A 5,356-nucleotide genomic window follows, 5' to 3' on the forward strand; every position below is an offset into this window, starting at 1 on the left:
GCTCCACTCCTTCCCAACCCCTGCAGTGCTCAGGATTAGCCCTTCTGTTCATGGCTTTCTAAATTTCTTCCCTTAGGAATCCTAACTACCCCCAAAGTCTGATGCTCTTACCTCTCTCCTTAATTGCAGTTTAATGTCTAACTGCTGGAAGACATTTTTTACATGAATATCCTGGTATTACTTGAAATTCACACATCTTAAACCAAACTCATCTTCTCCCCAAAACTTGACTTCACCGTTCCTCCATTGTGTGCTCACAACCTACACACACATTCACCAGATTGTTAGAACCCCTCTCTGCACTCCCCCAGCACACTGTCCATGCCTCAAAGTAGCCTTGATTACCCTATGCTCATCTCATTAACCCTGATTTGTGGATATGTTTGTTTGCCACTCCAGCTAGACTGTAAAGTCCATGAAGAGCAGGAATTGTATCTTAGTTGCCTATGTATCCCCAGGTCATATTGCAGGTGTTCAATAAAACCTGTTGCAGGAATGAATAAATAAATAAATACAGACAATCTGTTCCAGCTAAACTGGTCCATTTAGAGTCTCCACCCGTTTGGCATTTTCATAGTCCCCACTTCCCAGAACAGTCCTCTCTGTGCTGTTGCATGCATGGAAAAATCCTACCAATCCTTTGCAAGACTCAGCTTAAATTCCACCTGCATCATGAAACCTTGTCAGATGATCACATTTCCAACATGACCCTTTGCTCTAAATTAGTCTTACAGTGCTAGTTAGGTGTCATGAAAATGATCATCTTTGTAGCCAGGTTCTAGAATAAACTAGCTATAAAACTATGGGCAAATTCCTAAAACTTTCAAAGGCTTAGTTTTTTCAGCTATAAAACTAGGTAAATAATACCTATTGTAGATAACCTGGGGGACAATTAAAGGAAAGTAAACAATCTAGAACATAGTAGATGTTCAGGAGATGTTAATTCCTCCCCATACCCCACCCCCACCATCATTTACCATTTACGTAGCACTTAAATTGACAGTACATGTCATGTCTCCTCAATTAGATCACACCAACTGGTAAGATCCTTCAGGACAGGAACTGAATCTCATTCATCTTTCTATCTTTTAAACACCTACCAATATGACTTACATAGAGATGCAATAAAAATTCTGAACAATGAAATTACAGTTACAGAGGATTGATTATAGCAATCAAATATAAATGGTGTCAAGACTAGAATCATAAATTTTCATTCAATTTAGCTATAGAATTATTTTGGCACCTCAGTAATTTCACTGATGCCAAAGGCTGATTTCAACAAATGACAGTGCAAATAAAGACAAATCAATTTCTAGATCATACAATTTAATAAGTAATCTTTAGTAATAACATTAAAGGGAGCTTAAATTAAATGCTACAATATTAGAAGGCCCTCCACACTTGTATGTGTTCCCATGTACTTTTATGCAAAGGTTTCCTTTCATATATTCTTTGGCTTAACATGATTGTAACAGAGATCTCCTTACACCACTTGTTAACTAACTGAAAACTGATAGAGATTTTTATATTTTCCAGTGGAGATGGGGGATGAGGGGAAAGGAGGAATTAAAGGCTAATACTGAAGCAAAACTGGTAGGTTCAAGATCCAAAATTTGTGATATTTATGGGTAAAATCAATCTAAATCTCTAATGAAATTTTTTCTTTCCAAATAGATTTCATTAATATCAAGGCTTCTCTGAACCTACTGCAATCTTTTTTTCTATTCTGATTTATCATAGCCTTCCTTTACTGTATGTTATCTTTATCAAGAATCAAGTCCCATGGTTTGTTTCTTTTTTTCTTTTAACTACTGCCCTATCTGCATGTGCTAACAAGCTGGAAGAGCTGCAATTTGTTGGGTAGTAACCTCCATTCTAACAAACAACACTTCATTAATGATCCAAACCACACTCCCTTTCCCTGCAGAAACTATTTCTATAGTTTTCATAAACCAGAATGCACAGGTATAAACTTAATTTGAAAAGGCAATTACTAATGGAAGAGTGTGTGTCAATTCTCTACCTTTTCGATAGTTTCATGCTCCCAGCTCTTTTTGATTTATTTTTTCCCATGTGGAGAAGTTCATGGTGAGAATTAGAGGGACTCAGTTCTATCAAACCAAATCCACCAGAGCAGACACCACATATACATGTAAGTAAGAAAGAGTCAAAAGCCAGGAGTCAAAAGACCGAGTTTCTAATCACAGCTCAACCATGTATATATCTTTAGGAAAAATCATAACCTTTCTCAGCTTCAACTTTGTCTTCTATAAATTAGATATAAGAACTACTATCCCTATCCCAGCAGCTTACTCAAGAGATTTTAAAATCACAGTATTACAAATAGCACTACATAATTATAAAATGTATGTGAATATATTCATATTTATTTTTTAAGCAATAACAGTGTCACTAGACAAACTGTTATACCAAATTCTGTGCACAGTATATCCAAAGCATTGTGTGCTTTTTTTTTTTAAATGAGAACCAGAACCTAGGATGGGAACATATATACACAGTCTAGTTCATAATGCTGGGGGCAAATATCACTCTCTAATCTGGATTTATATTCTCGCAAGCAAATTTTTACTTACAATCATAACATATCGAAATTCTCCCTTTTTAGTTAATCAGAACTTAGTGTAAAGTACTAGAGGTTAGTTCTTCACATCTTGTGCTAAGAATTTCTGCATCACAGTCTTCACATAAACCTCAATTACAATAAGTTTAAAAGTGCAAAATAATACAGGATGACTTTATGATTTTTTAATGTTAAAAATAATGCCATCATTAAGTTAAAAGATTCCTCAATCATTACTCACTTCCAATTTCCTAGGCAAAATATCAATATGCTCGCATTCTCCAAATAAATTAAAAGATTCCCTACAAACACACAAACACAAATACACACAATTTCTGAAATTGTGCATTTAAGGCTTTAACTTTTTTCATATGGCAACTTTTGAACACTAAATGGTTTACTATATGTTATTTATTTTCTTTTTAGTTACTTACAGTTTTCTACAAAATCCTTATTATGCATGATTCTGGCAGGCTTTATGCTATTTGTTGCTCCAATGAAAAGTGTTTAAAACATGAATGTGAAAAGTATTATTTTAACTATAATTTTGTAGCTAAAATTCTTTTTTTACAAACTTTGCAAACATTCTGTGCAACCTGAATTAGTGCTGAGAAAAATAAATTTTAACAGTTGCTCAATGTTCTTCAAAAAGTGAAAAGCATAAAGAAACATATGCTCATCTGAACTCCACCTATTTTCAGTTTCAACATAGCAAACCTCCTGTTTGTTCTTAGGGCAAATTCAAAACCATACATATTGAGATTGGTTATTAGAGAAGATAATTTATGCAATCATAAACCAAAGATGCTAAGTTGGCAAAAAGAAAACCATGCAAGTAAGCAAACCCTAACACAAATGGGACACACCCTCTCAGTATATAAAGGCCTGTCACTGTCCTTGGTAGCAGCCACTCCCCGGGCTAAACAGCATCACCATGTCTGTTCGATACAGCTCAAGCAAGCAATACTCTTCCTCCCGCAGTGGAGGGGGAGGAGGAGGAGGATCATCCCACAGAATTTCGAGCAGCAAAGGCTCCCTTGGTGGAGGATTTAGCTCAGGGGGCTACAGTGGTGGCTCTTTTAGCCGTGGGAGTTCTGGTGGGGGTTGCTTTGGGGGCTCGTCAGGTGGCTATGGAGGATTAGGAGGAGGTTTTGGTGGAGGTAGCTTTGGTGGAGGCTATGGAAGCAGCAGCTTTGGTATGGGCTATGGAGGAGGCGGCTATGGAGGAGGCGGCTATGGAGGAGGCAGCTTCGGAGGAGGCAGCTTTGGTGGGGGCAGCTTTGGTGGAGGCAGCTTTGGAGGTTTTGGTGGTGGATTTGGAGGAGATGGCGGCCTTCTATCCGGAAATGAAAAAGTAACCATGCAAAATCTGAATGACCGCCTGGCTTCCTACTTGGACAAAGTTCGGGCTCTGGAAGAATCAAACTATGAGCTAGAAGGCAAAATTAAGGAGTGGTATGAAAAGCATGGCAACACAGGCCGGCGAGAGCCTCGTGACTACAGCAAATACTACCAAACTATTGAGGACCTTAAAAACCAGGTAAGGGGCATTTTTAAAACCAACGTTAAGCCTGTTTCTTATCAATATAATCCAGACAGATGAATCTTAAATTAAGCACAGTGTGGCAATTCACTGCTTACCTATGTTACATTCTTGCTTCCAAAAGTAACTCAGTCTCATCAAAGGCAAATATTTGTGAAGGTATGATCAAGAAAATCTTCATCCAGCATGGGTGTTGTCTGTCTTATAGCATGACAGATTACTGAGATTTTTTTTTAGGTTTTAATGAGCATATAATATGTCCATAGTTAAAATACGCTCGATCATTTACAAATGTAGGAACTGAAAACAGTATTAAGCAAATAAGAACAAAATATTATTCAGACTGATAACAAATAAGCCATATTCAGTACCAATACTGCAAGAAACATGAATTCTCCAGTATGGAAATGGGATACTGCTTGCCTCTAGAGAATCTGTGAACTGTACCTACTGTGTACCAGTTCAAAGTATACTTACTTATAAGTAGTTATAACAAGTTAAATACTGGTGTGAGTCAATCAAAGTTTGGCTGAAATACATGGAAAACACACAGTACAAAGGAGGAGACACATATGCAGGAATACATCTATATAATTCTAGTTAGTTTTTACAAAGGGATGAAAGAAATATAAGAGTATGGAAACTTCAAGAGAACAAAATGATTCAAATTTAAATATATAGGTAACCCTGCAATATTTCATATTTAAAATAACCCCCCAAGATTTTGTAAGAGGACATAAAAATGCAGTTCATCTATGCCCCTATAAAAACAACATAAAAAGGCAGTTCATCTATGCATCTGACCTCTATTTAAATAACTGTGCCTCTCCTTCCAGATGTTCAACCTAACAACTGATAATGCCAATGTCCTGCTTCAGATCGACAATGCCAGGCTGGCAGCTGATGACTTCAGGCTGAAGTAAGCTGAGTGAATGTGGTACAATACTATCATAACGAATACATCAATTGTTTTTAATAATGACTTTGGATGCCCACAATAGCATTTACAGTTTCCTAAGTTCGTCAAAAGTCAGTATAGTATTGGAGTTGTCTGAGAAATTTTCAATTTCAATATTTTCTTTCAGTCAATATTAAAGGAAGAGAATGCATTTTAAAGTATCTGCTAAACTTCTCTGCATTAAAGAACCACTAATATCCCTATGTGAATTATCATATGGTAAATGTTGCCATGATATAAAATCAACTCTATGTTTGCTTTTTAAACAGTC

The sequence above is a fragment of the Galeopterus variegatus genome, unplaced genomic scaffold (assembly GCF_000696425.1).
Source record: "Galeopterus variegatus unplaced genomic scaffold, G_variegatus-3.0.2 Scaffold3817, whole genome shotgun sequence".
In the NCBI taxonomy this organism is placed as follows: Eukaryota; Metazoa; Chordata; class Mammalia; order Dermoptera; family Cynocephalidae; genus Galeopterus; species Galeopterus variegatus.